General features: G+C 43.9%; 1 long non-coding RNA gene across 1 annotated transcript; it reads left to right on the forward strand.

Moving 5' to 3' along the window:
- Positions 1-8,774: 8,774 nt before the first annotated feature.
- LOC121144385 lies at positions 8,775-16,351 on the forward strand. Its single transcript, XR_005881742.1, has 3 exons — positions 8,775-9,246; positions 11,350-11,407; positions 16,067-16,351. It is a non-coding gene; the product is annotated as an uncharacterized LOC121144385 (long non-coding RNA).
- Positions 16,352-17,088: the final 737 nt, after the last annotated feature.

Consider the following 17,088-nt stretch of genomic DNA (forward strand, 5'->3'; position numbering starts at 1 on the left):
TCTCACACACACACATACACACACACAACATGGAGGGGATGACAACTTCTAAGCTTTGCAAATGGAACCAGCAAACTTTACAGACCCAGGAGAGCTGCTGGGACAATTTGAATCCAAGTCCAATAGAGTAGAGAACCCAGAAGAGGTGATGTTGCAGCCCCACTAAAGACAAGCAGCAGCCACCCCCTCGGTCGCAGGCCGTCCGGTGGGGAGATTTCCCCTTACTTGGAGGAGAGCTAACACGTCTGTTGTAGTCAGGCCTTCAGCTGATGGGCTTAGGCCCTGGCACGTTGAGAAAGGCAGTAAGTTTACTCAGTCTGACAATTAAGATGCCAATTAGATCCTAAGACACTCTCACAGAAACATTTGGACAAGTATCAGGAAAGCCTAAGGTCAAGCCCCATTGACAAATAAAATCAACTATGGTAAGATCCAGCTTGACCCTTGAGGGATCATGTTTCAGTACAGGTGTGCTGATGGATGTCTGTACCACCCTTTGGAGCAGCAGGCTCCTGTTCCTGGATTGGCTATGTCTGTTTGAGTAAACCGCTTGTAGAACGTGTGGTTGTAGCAACTAGGAAGAAAACACCATACTTTTCAAATTTATGGGTTTGTGATCTGTGTTGGCCATACATGCTAAGGAGAGTTTGTTCAATAAATGTCTTTGTAACAGAATTTGAGGTGACAGTTGCTTTCAGTTGTATCCTGGAAGTAAATCTGGAGAGAGAGCAGTTAACTCTAAGCTTTCTTAATTTTCATTGTATTACATTATCTTTCAAACAGATGTGTGACTGGCACGTGGCCGGGAAGGGCTTCAGAAACTGTGTTCCAGCCAACATCCCCCGACATCTGGGAGCAAGGCATGCCCATTGTCATCTGGGTCACATCGCTATTTAATAACATTTAGCAGCATCATTAACCTGTATAGGGTTAACTGGGCATCCTTAAGCTGGACAAAGTAAAAGTATTTAACTCAAGTACAGTTGTCAAAATTAAAAAGAACAGCACAGCTACTATATTCATCCTAATGTCTTAGGCACCTGAGAGCTCGCACACCGTCCAGGTGAGGAAAAGATGTATTTAAGGGAGCTTTAGGGTTTTGTTTGCTTGTGTGATTTTGATTTGTTTTCTGGTAACTAATTGCCTTTTGCTGCTATTAGCATAGCAATGGTTTATAAAAGTGAAAACATTGAGAAAGACACTTGATTTTCAACTTAAATGATGTTTTACTGGCCAGAATGACTAAGGCAGGGGTTACTTAATAAATAATCAGAAAAGCCAGAGGAAAGAAAGGATGGCTTAGATTTCTGTTGCCTCTAACAAACCACCATAAATTTAGTGACTAAAGCTGGCACAGACTCATTATCTTTCAATTGCACAGGGCAAACATCTAGCTGGGTATCACTTATCTGAAATCAATGTATCCCGTACTGCATCTCTCTCCAAATGCGCGTCTGAGTCATTAGAAGACATTTAGGTATTACCAGTTATGTGGCCAAGTCCCTCACTGTCCCACTGGATGCAGCCTAAGAGCTGTTGCCACCAGCTCTGGTGTCCCACTGCATGTAAAACAACATGTGCTCAGCAGACGTCTTTTGTGGGGACACTGTTTTGTCCCTCACAAGAGGCAGAGGAGCAGGCAGAGCCCTGCTGACCCCATCTTCATGTCTTTTCTCCGTACTGCACATGGCTTCTCTTCATCCCTGCCAGCTTTCTCCCCACCAACCAAGACAGCCAAAAGGGTTTAAGCAGAGACAAAAAGAAACAGCAGAGTAAAGGTTGATGGTAAAGTACCGTTGTTGCTTGACGGTCCTCAGGGACTGAGGCGTACTGGGTGGGTAGAGAATTAACCTGCCTGTGCCACATCTGGTTGCCTACTGGCATTCAAGATGCCATGAAATCTCAGGATAGAGCACATTTGCATTCAGATATGTGTTAAAGCACAGGCCACACATTTTTTAGTTCTCTGTATATTCTCCTTCATCACTCTGAATGCTAAAGTGAATTGCTGATATTAACACTGCATGTGTGATCTGTTAAAACTGGATCTCTAAGAAACTAAAAATAAAAAGTCCACTTTTTTAAGTATAAAATCATACTGAACTTCACAGGCTTTGATTCTTTTCACGTTCTCTCTAGCTGCATGTTTAATCTAAGGAGCATTATTTTTTCCTATTAGAGTTCTTTCTTGCTTCGTATAATTTGTAATAGACCCAAGTGTCTGGAGAGAGACTCTAGGGTGGCTTGTTTGGAGCTGGTACTGGAAGAATTAGCTGAGCTACCTGGTTCTTTGACTTACGATGGGAGTGGCCTTTGGGAACACCATGTCAGGAGTGGCTGTGGAGCAGAGGGGAGGAGGAGGCTTCTTCTACGGAGAACAGTCTGGGAGCATCTTGTAAAGCCTGATTATCCAACCTCCGGCCCATTTTTCAGTCCTGTCTCGGTTGCCTTCCTCTGGCCACTCATCACACAGGGAGAGCCCTAAAGTTGCCTTTGTTTCCAGTTGACTCTAGTACAGCAATTCGAGGAGCATGAGTCAGATGGACTTGGCACACCAGAACTAATACAAGAATGTCCATCCACCCTTGTGTAGAATTAGGTAACCAAAGAGTTGTCCTTTAAAGTCCAAACACTTAAAATGAAGACACCATGGGGGCAGGGACGGGTGCCAGGGAGACAACTTTAACAGCCACTCACTCGTTCAAGAGGGGAATGTCTTAATCAGAACTTTTTCCAAAGAGTTGAGCATTGCAAGAAGAATCGCAGAGAAGAAATGTGAGGGATAACGCCCCCTGTTCCATTCACTTCCTTTGCCATGAAACTCCTTAGAATTTTCTCTTGGTAAACATCCCATTTGCTATTCAATTTAAAAATAATACCTTCCCTAAGAGCATTTTAAAAGGAAGGACCTTTGAGACAAATATCAAAAGAGAATAATGTTCTCTGCCAGAAGCTTTTGCTCGACAATCAGCAACAGGAAAATAAATAACGCTCCTAGTTACTTTTCTCTGAATGCCCTTTCAGAAACATATTAGGAAAAAAAAGTTCAATTTGGATAACACTGAATGTCGCGCAGCAGTACGTATGTTGACTTGTGTCCAGATAAAATTCCTTAGACCATTCTATTGTTCCCAGGCGGTCCTCTGATATCTCTTTTACATTGTGCATAAAGCAGTGTTACAGTCCACAAACTCTATTCGGAAACAACCAACGAAAGATAGCTGTCGCTTCTAGAGCACTCAGCTTCACTCTTACTGTGTTTCTGACCAGTAGAAGTGATTTTCAGTTGCGTTGCTCTCTTGGCTTCACACGCTGATTTCATCAGCCATGAGTGATGACAGGGATAAAGAGGAGGGGTAAAGCATGGGTACCAGTTTGTCAGGGCCCCTATCACGTAGACCTTGAGTATCAAAGCAGCTCAGATGGCCACACCAGGAAATATGGTGCCCAAGTGGTGTCTGGGGGGTAGTGGGCACTCAACTCTTCCACTTTGCAAAACAAAGGAAAACCATTCTACCCCATAAAGCAATAAACTAGCCATCGTTTTATTTTTTATTGATAGGCTGTAAGACAAAGGCACAAACACAGTAGAAACCCCCCTGTTTGGCTATTTGTACCCATAACACTCATCGAATTTCATTTACTGTCTTTTACTTTATAATGCCTTGTTTTGGAAATATGCGTTTGTGTAGGGGGTGTATGTGCCTGTGTGTGTATGTAGGGGTGCCTACCTGTGTGTGCACACAGAAACCAGAGGAAGACATCCAGCAGCCTGCTCCATCACTTCGTCTGAACCGCTGAGACAAGATCTCTCACTGATTCTGGCACTAAACTGATGCCAACAAGCCCCACGGATACTCCTGTCTCCACACCTACCGAGGCACTGGAGTTATGGGCACACGTAACCCTGCCTGGACTTTCACAGAGGTGCGGCTCCCTCTGCTACTCCTCTGCTCTCCCTCTAGCTCAGCCGTACCATGAGCCACACCTCTACTTCCTGTCCTTCTGAGGACTGCACCCTGAGAAGCTCTTGGGACTCCCCATGTGCAGACTACTCTGAACACACCTCCCCGAGCAAATTAATCAGAATTAGCCTGTCTTCCTGTTGACCTTTCACCTGTCCACAGCACCCCTTAGGTGGTGTTGCATCTCCACGCTCGAGCGTGTCAGAAGGGATGAGCCATGGACCGCCATCACATCGCAATGCTTGGGTCATCCTTCCCCTTTCTCAAAGCTGCAAGGAGGTGCTTGGCAAAGTTGGGTTTGATATATAAATGCTTTGACTGTGTGGTTAACAATTTGAGACGAAATTTGGAATCATGTTAGTAATACGCCTGTACCCTTGTCCCAGGAGGCTTGCTGTTTAGAAAGGAACTCTTAGCAGGGAACAGCAAGGACTCAGAGTGTTAGTAATACCAGCTAGGCTGCTTCTGAACCAGGTGGCAGAAACAAACTTCAGCTGCACGCATTAGAGGGAAAATCTTATTTCTAACACTGAGATTGTTGTTATAAAACACAGACTTAAGAATGCAGCCGGAACTGGGTATGGTGGCACTCGCCTTTAATCCCAGCACTCGGGAGACAGAGGCAGGCGGATCTCTGTGAGTTTGAGACCAGCCTGGTCTACAGAGTGAGTTCCAGCTCAGCCAGAGCTACACAGTGAAAGCCTGCCTCAGACAGACAGACAGACAGACAGACAAAGAATGCGGGGTAGGGGTGGGAGGGGACGCTCAGTACTCTGCTTCACTCTTACACACACACACACACACACACACACACACACACACACACACACACACCCCAAAGCCACGAGTTTTCCGAGTTTGCAGCTTCCCACTCTAACGGGAACCGAACTCTCAAAGATGTTCAAAGACCAGGTTGAGCTGGACGTCTCATCCCATCCCTTCCGGTCCAGTGTGACAAGGGGCTCCTGCAGAACCACTGGAATGTGACATCTCACCCAACGAGGAGGGGCAAGAGCAGAGGACAAAACCTCAGGGGTCCACCGCAGAGAATAACTTCACAGTCGTCAGAAAGCAGCCAGAAAGTTTACGGTCATGAGTGCTCAGACTGGAGACCTGAACAAAGACTATGAAGATGGGGACCAGGGCTAGACCAGAGGGAGGCCAAGAACCTGCCTGGTGAGACCTTTCCTAACAGCGGAAGCCCGACAAAGCCCAAGTTCGGCTATACATTCTTTATCACTTGCTGCTGCTGCGTCTGCTGGAGTCAGATATCAATACACTACTGAAGAAGTTCCAGAGCTGTAGGGGTGACTCGGTGCTTCAGAGTGAGTCCCGCTCTTACAGACACAGTATTTGGCTCCCTGTACCTATGTCTGGTGACTCACAAGTGCTTGTAACTCCAGCTCTGGGGGATCATACGACTCTCGCCTCTGAGGGCACCTACACTCACAACACGCACACACACACACATGTACACATACTTGAAAATGACAGAAATAAATTTTTAGGTTTCTGGGATATGGAGATTGGGATCTCAACATATGAATCCAATGGGAGACTGGCCACAACTGAGTCCACCATATCAGGGACAGACACCTTTTAAACCCAGGCATATCATTTTTGCTGTTGCCCACAGCAGTTTTCCCAAGTGGACAGGACACTGTCTTAGCTCTGCGTACAGTCACAGTTCTACTAGAATGAGGCTCGCACAGTGCGTAACTGTGCTCCCGACCAAGTACCCAAGATGTCAACGCTGCATTAGCAGGCACTTGTACTGATCTAGTATGTCATAGCTGTGAGCTGCTGAGGCCTGTGTGGGCAGAGAAGGCTGAGGTGGGGACAAACTCCTCACAATACAGAGCAGAAGCCTGCATTTTGGACAATTTGGTTGGAATAAAAAAAAACTGAAAAGGAGTTCAGTGTCTTGAAATTCAGCAGGACGGCCTGTGGTCTGAGGATCACTTGACTTTTTTCTACCAAGTTTATTAAAATCCAACTGGAACCATCCCTGGCTGTTTTTACTAAGAAAACTCTAATTTAAAAATGTGCTGTTGAGATTCAGGCTTACCCAACAGAAGGAATGACACCTTTTTATACAATTCTGCTCAAGCTTGACCCAAGTGCCTACTTTTTACATTAGCACCTCACAGCCAACAAGCTGATTGGTCCAGAAAATACAATTCTGACTAGTCATAGCAGCACTCAACAAGCATCTTGTTGAAACAGCCACAGAACCACCTGCACCCAGAGGTAAATGTTCTACCAAGTGAACAACTAAAGTTGATGCGCTCTGCAAGACTGATGGGGCCCAGCTTGTTATCTCATTAGACGAAAGAGTAACCACGGGATGAGACATTAAATAAAATAGTAACCAGTGGCTTATAGGCTTGGAGTAAGGGTTGGATAAGGCAAGAGGTCCTGGTCTGGAAATACTGCCGTGACTGAGGGAGAGAAGTAGGTCTGCTGCTTTCTACTTATGAAGTGACGGTGACAGTCAACACCAACCTCACTCAGACTCAACCTTTCACTTTATTTGTGCTGTTCTCACTAGACAACCGGTGTCAACCACCGTTTAACTATTCCATGGTGTACCATCAACGCCAATGTGTCAACCAGCGTTTAACTATTCCATGGTGTACCATCAACGCCAATGTCTCTTCTGCATTCTCTCTCGTCTCCTCCCCACTTTCTCTACACCCCATGATAAACACAGTTAATTCAGAGGGTTTCAGCTCCACATGTTGGACTGAGGACATACATCTGCCTTTGTCAAGACTCCACTGAAAGAAAACATCAGACTGCTGAATAAACACACCTAACAAGGATGGGTATTGAGTTTATAGCACATTGAAAAGATCTATTTGCTGTACTTTTAAAAGAGAAATGTGGGCTTAAAACTTAGAATGAAGAGTAGTGTCTAGGCTCTAATATAATTTAAAAATTTCCCCTTTCCCTCTGTGCTTATGAGCAAAATCACTCAGAAAACAAAAACAGAGGCTCCAAAGATACTGACTCATGTTTCCATATACCCTAAGAAAATACGGGTTTCTTAATGGTTCTTTTGTTAACAAAGCCAAGCCCACCACAATGTGAACTTTATACTATGCAAAGAGGAAATCCAATTAACTGAACTAAGCCTCAAAGTAGAGAAAATCTGGAACTGCCATGGGAAGGCTCCTTATTGATTTCCTGTCTCTGCCTTTGACACAGCAACAAGTCTCACGACATCACACAGGAAGTCCAATCCCATCAGAAGGGTTGCTTTGCACTTATAACGCTTGCAGCCAGCCCTCCCTGTCTAGATGAAGATACCATCCAAATCCCCACAAGGGAAAGCAAGAGTGAAGAGCCAGCAGTTGAAAATCATTTCCACCGGTCCTGAGGAGGACTTTTCTCCTTTCACAGCATGTGCCAAAGCTAAGAACAAGGACGCAGCGTGGAAATGTGAGTTTGGTACAACACAGAATTCTGGTGATGTGTGCACCAAACAGTCCAGGACTCTTAGAAAAGAAGTAGCAATTGTTCCATCAGTGAAGACTAACTGGATGAGTCCTTCAAGATCTTCTGCTTTTCCTTCTAGGTTATCACTGGCCCCAGCTTCCCTGTGATGCCCCACTGTCATTTCTAAAGCTTTTTAGTGACTTGGCCCGTATTTCCAAAGCAACGCAAGCCTATTTATAGGGGAACTCTACACTCTGCCTAGATTATGCACGGCAAAACGTGGCCCAGCTCTTTAACATGAACTGTTCTCCTTTTACTTTCATTTCACATCCCAACCATGGGTTCTCCCTCCCAGCCCTCTTCCTGCTCCCCACGCATCCCCCCCAGCCCATCCACCCCTCCCAAAGGGTAAGGACCCCCGTGGGAGTCAGCAAAGCCTGGCACACTAATCTGAGGCAGGACCAAGCCCCTCCCGTCCTGTATTAAGGTTGAGCATAGCATCCCCTTCATAGGGAATGGGCTCCAACAAGCCAGCTCATGCACCAGTTACGGATCCTGGTCCTACTGCCTGGGGCCCCCTCAGACAGCCCAAGCTTCACAACTGTCTCCCACATTAAGAGGCCCCAGTCCGGTCCCGTGGAGGCTCCACAGCTGTCAGTCTAGAGTTCATGAGTTTCCGCGAGCTTGGTTCAGCTGCCTCTGCAGATTCCCCCTCCATGGTCTTGACCTCCCTTGCGCATGTGATCCCTCCTCCCCCTCGTCAGCTGGATTCCCAGAGCTCGGCCTGTTGCTTGGCTGTGGATCTCTGCATCTGCTTCCATCAGTTACTGCACGAAGGCTCCAAGACGGCAGCTGTACTCACCCATCTGACGACGGAGGAAGGCCAGTTGGAGCAACTTCTCCACTAAGGTTAGGGGGTCTTAGCTGGGGTCATCCTGTGGCTTCCTGGGAGTTTCCCTGGCACCAGGTTTCTCCCTGATCCCCAGATGGCTCTCTCTATAAAGATACCTCTTTCCCTGCTCTCCCCCCGCGTCCCTCCCCCAACTCCACCATCCCATTCCCTCATGTTCCCACCCCTTATCCCCTCCCCTTTGCCGGCCCCACTCCCAGTTTACCCAGAAGATCTCATCTAATTCCCCTTCCCAGGGCAATCCATGCATCCTTCTCAGGGTCTTCCTGGTTATGTAGCTTTTTAACATACTCTTAACCCAGACTGTTGGAACTTCTGGTATTGTACTGACCCCACCCTCCCGACGACAGGAGGGGCACGCACAATGGCGTGCCACGTCATCATACACCACTCATTACGTTATGGGGGCTGCGTAATGACTCAGTACGTACTACAGTGCATGCGCAACCTTCCCCTTTTAAGGGTCCAACTCCACGGGGAAGCTTTCTCTCCGCTTCTCATACACTCTCTGCGCTCTTAATTCTTTTTCTCTCTACCCCCCCCCACCTTCTCGTGTCTCCTGTCTGTCTCCCGCCACTGTAATAAACTCTATGGCTTGGGCTTCGTCACACCCGTCCCCATTTCACACCTTTGACTTTCTAATTTTCAAACTTTTGCAACAGAACAGCTGGGGAGAGATGCCCACCCTCCACCCCCACCCTTGAAACCCATCAACATCTAAGACAGGAGGGAGAGTTGGCCCTGAGAAAACAAGTGTGGGAGAGTTATCCCTGCTCCCCACAGCCTACAACACTCAAGAGAGCAGGCCCCGCACTTCACCAGGGCAGCGCAACAGAGCCAACCCGGTTAGTGGAGGTGTAGGTGAGCCAACCCCAAAACTGTATGCATGGGAGAGCCCTCCTCATTTCTCTTCTGTCTTGTGGAATAAAAGTAAGTATGACAGGATTTGGTGGATAGATGTTTTTCCCTAAATCTTCCTAATTTTCCCTAGATTATAGAATCAAGTTGAATGGGGAAATACAGCTTTCCGACAACCTAGAACCGCTTGTATTGAGGCAAGTCCCAGAGACAAATTAACCCACTGCTCTAAAGCCATGTGGACTTGGTTCTGCTCTTTGCTGTAATGACAACCCAGGCTGCCCGGGTGACTTTATCTTCAAGCAATGGCATGGTGACTGTTGACACGCAACAGAGAGATGTGGATGTGTGCCTGGAGATCACTTCCAGAGTGAGGCAACATCGAACCCAAGATGGACAGGCTGCTCTTGTTGGGAAGTGTCATTGGTCTGTTTACACAGCGATGACAGGACATTGAGATCAGGTCCTAACAACAGAGGCAATTGTAAAACGTTTAATCTCAAGAGAAGTCCTAAGTCCGGACAAGCAGAGGATGCCAAGTATAAACAGCCGTGTGTACCATCTGAGCAGAGGATGTCACGTAGCTTTGGCCGCCATCCCTTCTGAAGCTGTGCTGTTCTTCTGAGCTAGGGACGTTAATGAAGAGGTCGTTTTAATTCAAAGAAATTTGACCAAGACTTTAAAAGCAAACAAAACAAAAAAACACCCAAAAAACCAAAAACTAAAAACAACAACAGATCAGTGCTTTTTGGTCCTGGGTGGTTTACGAAACATGCTTTCGCCTCCTTCTTAAGCCTTGCCGTACATCCCGTAGCGACTGGGGTGAGTGAGTTTCGGGACTTAGTCATAATGAGACCCACGTGAAGCTCTGAAAGTTGCTGGGGAATGAGGAGAGGACAAATACGCACCCAGCCATCACTAAGCTGTCCAGGCTCGTGGGTTTTCTCTGACTTTGTTCACCAAGATTAGTGAAATTTATGTTCAAACCTAAAATTAAATATATATTAAGTAAATATATATATATTTTACTAATTTTAAAGCTAACATATAATATTGGAGAAAACAGAGGAGATTGCAGGAAAACACAGAGCAGTGAGAGGGCAAATGAGGGACCTGGGAAGACGGGCAGGAGGTTATCAAGTCATTCACAGAGGACACAAGGATGGGCTGGCATGGAACGGGATCACTTGCTACAGGGCTTCCCGTTTAGAACCAGAGGCGACAGCTAGACTTGCCAATGGATTGGCTGAAGGCTGTAAGGAAGAGAGGAAAACTAAGAATCTGAGAACTTCTGGCCTGGGTGTTTACCTTCAGCCGAGGAGGAAAGCCGGAGGTGGGGTGTGTTGGGGGAACTGGTTTGCATATGCTGGTATTGAAGCCCTGATGGTTGGAGATGCCTGTGTTACTTCAGAACCAGGGAGATAAATTTAGGTCAAAGATGGAAATTTGGGAACCTGGAACCTTTTGGATGCTTCTAAAGAGAACAAAATACAAGAATGCTCTTTTAAAAAATAATATCTTGTTCATCTCTTAATACATAAGCAGTAACAGAAAGTAAAAGTACATGTCATGAGTGTGGAAAATTCTTCTTAGCTTGTCTGGATGAAAAATTATTCACAAAAGCCAAGTTTATTCTACCTGCAAGATCCAACTTATTCTTATCTCCAGAACCATGCTTGGATCACAAGCCAAAAAATCTAAGGATTCATGATGTTTCTGTTTCTTGATAGTCCAAAGTTTCAACTGCTCCACTTTACCTATGCATAGAAATAACTTATAAAGCATATTTTATTTTACTAGTTACTTGTGTGTGTGTGTATGTGTACTTGCACATGCACAAGTATGTATACTTGCTTGCAAGTGACCACAGAGGATCCCCTGGAGCAGGAGTTAGCAGCTGTAATAGCCCTCCTGACCTGGGTCTTGGGAATTGAACTCTGGTCCTCTGAAAGAGCAGCATATTCTCTTAAATGATGAACCATCTTTCCAGTCCCCACTGACTATTTTAATCTGACCATTTATTACTGAACTTACATTTTGAAAACAGTTCTGTAAGTGGGAGAATATTTTGGGTGCCGCTAGGTATTTACAGAAAATTCAACAAATCGTAGAAATCCCACATATATTCGGTCTTTTCTCCGGCACAGTTCCCTCTTATTAATATTGTCTTTGTAGGAAACTATCAAACTCTCCTCCAAGTGGATAAGCTATTCTGCATTCCTATCAGCCAAAGGTGAGAGTGTGTGTTGTGCAGCACCCTTGTTGACATTTTTATTTTAATTTCAGCCACTCCTCAAGGTGAGTAGTTATCTCATTGTTTTAATTTGCAGTTCTTTTTTTTTCTTTTTTTTTTTTAAAGGGGAGAATGCACTTACACAAGAGGCGGGTAACAGCCACAGGTTCCTGCTCCAAGGATCCTCCCTGTGACCCGACCAGAAGCAAGAGAGATCTCTGGGGTCCGAGACCCCAGATCTAGTCCTCCCTTTGTGCTACAGGTGTGGACGGGGTGGATGTCTCACTGCAATTCCCCATTTAAGTCTAAAGAAAAAGATTTAGTCTTGATAGAAAACTATATACAAAGACAGAAAATATCAAGCATGCTCTAGAGGAGGGAAAAGTAAGAACACACACACTTAAGACCTATAGCAACAAGAGCAATGGAAAATCTTTCATACCTATTTTTCAGGCAATTATTTGCCACATAAATATTCTTCGGTGAAACATTCATACCTTTTGCCTATTTTTAAAATTAGGCTATGTACTTACAACTCTAGTTTAATGAGTCTTCGTATATTTTGGTTACAAGTCTTAGATAAGTTATATAGTTTACTATATAGTTTACAAAATTTTCCTCCCAGTTCAAAGATTGTACATTCTCTAATACTATCTTTTGTTGAGCAGGAACATTTTTTTTAATTTCATGAACTCTAACATCAAATTTTGTTTTGTAGATTATGCATTTGGCATTTTTTCTCACTCTACCATCTGCTAACTCAGGGCAGACTAAGTTTTCTCCTGCTATCTTCTAGTCATTTTATTGTTTATCCATTTACATTTAGTATACTTTCTATCTTGAACCAATTTTGTGAAAATGTAAGGACATACTCATATTCCACAGCAGATGTCTAGTTCTAGCACATTTTGAAAAACCATTCTGTCTTCATTGAAATGGCCAATGTTCCTCATCAAAGATCAACCGACAGTACTTGGGTGTGCTCATGGATTCTTTTCTGCTCCATTAATCTGCATGTCTGTTCACTTGCCGATAGCAAACTGACTACTTTAACAGTGTCATGAGTCTTGTGAAAACCCACACCAGAGTTTATGCTCATAAGACACCAGCTCTAACCGTGGATACACAGAGTGTTTATGCCTGAAAAATAAAGTGAATTAAGTCTGTTAAAGAAAAAGAAAGGGCTCCAATAATTTTAAATGTTCTCCATAGCCAAGCATATACTCATACTTGCACTATGCTTTGTTTCTATTTCTTAGAAATCTGTCTGTAATGCTCTATTTTTAAAACCAGAAAGTTTATTTTTACCTACAAATTTCATGTACCCTTCAGAAAGTGGTTTACAGCTGACCTAGAGTAAGTGGGAGAGTCCTCCCAAAAGCTTCTGTGGAATTCTTTGTGCACTATGACTGTAGGAATCATCACCATGTTGTATTCATTGGTCCCTAGATCCAAAATAAATGTTGGTATACATGGAATTGCAGTTACTTGAGAAAATATTATTGTTTGTGTGTGGATCTAAACATATCCCACATATGTAATAGGATAATTAACAGATTTGGGTAAATGAAATGACAACTAGTTGGTAAGGAATATTGCAAACTTTGGTGACTGTTACATACTAACAGAAATGTCAGTTATCTGTTCGAACTATGTTGTCAATGTTGCTCATTAATGCTCTTCAATTATTTGTCTAACAATAATTTGTCTTTATAATGCCAGTTTATGTGCTGACAAAAATATCAGTTTAATACTATCCCAAAGTCCATCACAAAATTAAAGTTAATAGGCCAAAATGATAAATGTCAATGTGCAAATGTTACAATGCCACAAAACAAAAGGAATCTGAAACAATGTAAGAAGATGAACACAGCCTGCCGGTGGTGCAAGCCTTTAAATCAAGCACTCCGGAGGCAGAGGCAGGCAGATCTCTGTGAGTTCAAGGCCAGCCTGGTCTACAGAGCGAGTTCCAGGACAGGCTCCAAAGCAATACAGAGAACCCTTGTCTCGAAAAACCAAAAAGAAAAGAAGGAAGATGGTGATGAACACATAGCTTCCTTTACTCAATAGTCAAAGACTTGCAGAAGAAAAGCTAGAGTGATAACTCACCCATCCGAGGAGCATTTGATTCTAAATGTTCTAAACAACATTTTTATAGTATGCTAGGTCAAAGGATCTAAGTTTATCAGAGAGAGTTATTTAATGCATTAAAATGTATTCAGTTTCTATATCTGTTAATACACTTTTGGGCTTCTGATAGTCTTTGAAATTTTAATTTCCCCACATGAAGCAATCCCACCATGCTTCAAAGTCTTCATGATCATATACAACCAAAAGGAGAAAGATAAACTTGAACCCAGGTTGCAGTGGGAAAGTATTCTCAAGTGAATCCCCAGTATCCATTTGTTAATGGCTTGCACATGACCTGTTTCCCATCGACACATTCAAGCTTTTGTTTCTAACATGAATGTCTCTCAGAGCCTCTGTGGCAAGCTGTCTTCTCACAGCATTTCCTATCAGATATAGGTAACAGGTCTAGCTGGAGCAATTCATCTGACAGTTTTTCTAACAAATATGTGAACATAATTGGATGCAGATTGCTCTACCGCTGTATTGTCACCCTGTGATTCTGACCCTGAAATCATCCTCCCATGGACTAAGTTGACAACTCTGACTAAGTGCTTGGGCCATGTCTTTGCGATTTCTTCCAATGATTTCATGTAGGAGGCTGACTTAATTAGTCGGTTGTTTCGGTGTACACAGTATAGCTTACTGTTATCATGCAACACGTATTTATGAGAATATAAACTACTGAATCTACTGAAGATTAATATCATGTTTTCCATTACCTAATTACTCATCCCCAGATAGCTGAGTTGATCACGATTGGACTGGCGAAAGTGCCCATGCTTCTGCATTCACACACAGCTCACAGTCACTTCAATACCACAGAGTAGCACGTTCATCTTTGACACAGAAGCATTTTAAATTTTTATAAATGTAGGCTGAGTGACAAACTTGCCAGTTACCTCTCTGTAAATGCATGCTAAATCTTTGTTTATTCCTATAATAAGAGTTCTCACAGGGGAACATCACAAAGAGTCAGCATGTTGAAATTAACTGGGTTGTGACAATCAACGTTCTGAACATCAGCGGCATCAATGTTCTGGGTATCACACTGGAACCAGAGTTGAGATCAACCTGTAACCAATGTTACATATATGACCCTACAGGCATATTCTGGATATACTCTGTAGCCAGTCTTGCCTAGTGCATTCAATGTAATATCTTGGGTACATGGCATTGTTCGGTGGTTTTTTTTTATGTCTCTGGTTTTTTTTTCTATTTTGATTTTCATTTTGCTTTTTATTTTTGTTTATATCTAATAGAGAAAAACAGAACTGGAAGTTGGGTGCATAGGGAGTGGGGAGGACGTGGGAGGAGTTATGGAAAAGAAAAGAATATGACCAAAATATATAGCATGAAAAATATATATGTAATGTGTGTTGCTTTTGCTTATGTTGCATTTGCTTAACTCTGTGCCTGTCTAAAACACCTGATGATCTAATAAAGAGCTGAGCAGTCAATAGGCAGGCAGGAGAGAGAAACAGGTGGGGCCGGCAGGCAGAAAGGATAAACACGAGGAGACATATGGGACAGAAGAGGATCTGGGAATGAGAGAGAAAGGAGGAGGAGTTCAGGGGCCAGCCACGCAGCCACCCAGCCACCCAGCCACACAGCCACCAAGCCACACAGCCACACAGCCACACAGCCACACAGCCACATAGCTACACAGCCAGACATGGAGTAAGAAGGAAAGAAAATATATACAAGTGCCAAGGCCAAAGACACATGGGATAATTTGCATTAAGAAATATGGCAAGAAACAAACCAAGCTAAGGCCAGGCATTCATAAGAAAGTATAAACCCACATGTGATTTATTTGGGAGCTGGGCAGTGCCCTCCCCCACAGAACAAAAAGCAAAAATAGCAAAATAGCACTAGTAAGCTACAGTATGATTTAAGAGTTACATCACATCTTTTCAGGGTCGGAAACTTATTTGTTCATTACTATCACTGTGAGTTGGTCACTTCACCTACAGTCTGTTAGCACAGTAGCTGCAGTAGATAGCATCTGTACGTCAGCCACAAAATAGTTTTTATTTTAGTAGCACAACAGAAATTGAAAGCGATTGTTAATCTTATTTTTCTACAGTAAAGGTAGGTCAGAAAGATTCAGGAGAGTTAAGTAACTAATGGGAGATCTCTAGAAATGAACACGAAACATGGATTCAGTCCCATCTCACTCTAATGCCCAGTGTTAAACTTTTCCTTCTCTTTTTAAAAACTATGTATGTATGTATGTATGTATGTATGTATGTATGTATGTATACGTGTCTGTATGGAGATGTATGAGTGCAGGCATGTACAGAGGCCAGACGAAGGCATAAGATCCCCTGGAGTTGGAATTACAAGCAGCTGTGAACCTTCAGACATGGGTACTGGGAACCAATCTTGGGTCCTCTGCAAGAGTAGTGTATGCTTTTGATCACTGAGACATTTAAGTTCCAGAGTTGCTTTTTTCCCTCTGTACTATGTTGAACAGCTTCATTTTTAAGATAGCATTAAAAAAAAAAACATCACTTCTGTATTTTCCAGGTCTTTTCAGATGATGGCGACTGGCTCACTACAGTTCGCTGACCCATGACTACACATGAGGTCATGTGACACTCACTGCTATTTCTTAGCAGAAAGAATGGCTGAATAAAGGAAACTTAAGGGAGGAACATTTTTGAAGTAATAAAAAGCTGAAGTTACTCAAATCATAGACATCGTCTAAGACTAACAAACACGAGTCTTCAATTCCCGGCCCTGATGGACCGAGAAGCAAGCAACACTTAGCACCAGATGGCAAAGGACAGAAAAAATGAGAAAGCTGGGTTAGAGAGGAAGGGGTGGGTGCTGAAAGCAAGCCTTCCTACTTCCCCAGTCTCTTAAGGCTGAGACTAGAGGAAGAGAAAGGGAGGCAGGGAGAGGGGTCAAGGAGGAGAATCTACTAAAACGTTTAACACCCTGTTTGAAACTGGCATACTGATGTCTGATACCATGTGTTCTAACTAACTTGTTAGTTCTACTGTTTTGCCATTTCTGGCTCTAGGTACAGAGGTGGTGGGGGTAGTCAGGGTAAGTGACACAGAAGAGATTTCACCCTGAAATGGCAACAGCTCTGAAGTTGCATAATGATAGAGGGGACATCTCAAACACAAACCACAGAGACACCTGGAAAGGTAAAAGCACTCCAGCTCGAGGGAGTGAATAAAGAGAGAGCAATCCCTCTCAGGCATTACCAAGTGAAATTATTTGGTGTCTCTGGCACTTTTAGATTTGAGTCCATTTGGAAAGTTAAAAAAACAAAACAAAACCAGGATGGTAGAAATGGCAGTCGATGCCAGGGTTGGTGCCAGGTGGGAGGAACACATTCCCGCTCCAGAACCACAAGCCGGCACAAAGTGCTTGCTGAGCCCGTCTCTTTCATCTCCAGACAGAGCGCAGCGAGAAGGAGGTCTTCGGTAAGTGGTCAGAGGGCTTGAGAAACTAAAGGACGCATCTTCCTCCCAGATAAGTGCGGGCACACTCCGAGATGCTCCTTTCAGCTGGCTTTTCCAGCTCTTGTGCTCCTC

The sequence above is a fragment of the Mesocricetus auratus genome, unplaced genomic scaffold (genome assembly GCF_017639785.1).
Source record: "Mesocricetus auratus isolate SY011 unplaced genomic scaffold, BCM_Maur_2.0 Super-Scaffold_100015, whole genome shotgun sequence".
Classification (NCBI taxonomy): domain Eukaryota; kingdom Metazoa; phylum Chordata; class Mammalia; order Rodentia; family Cricetidae; genus Mesocricetus; species Mesocricetus auratus.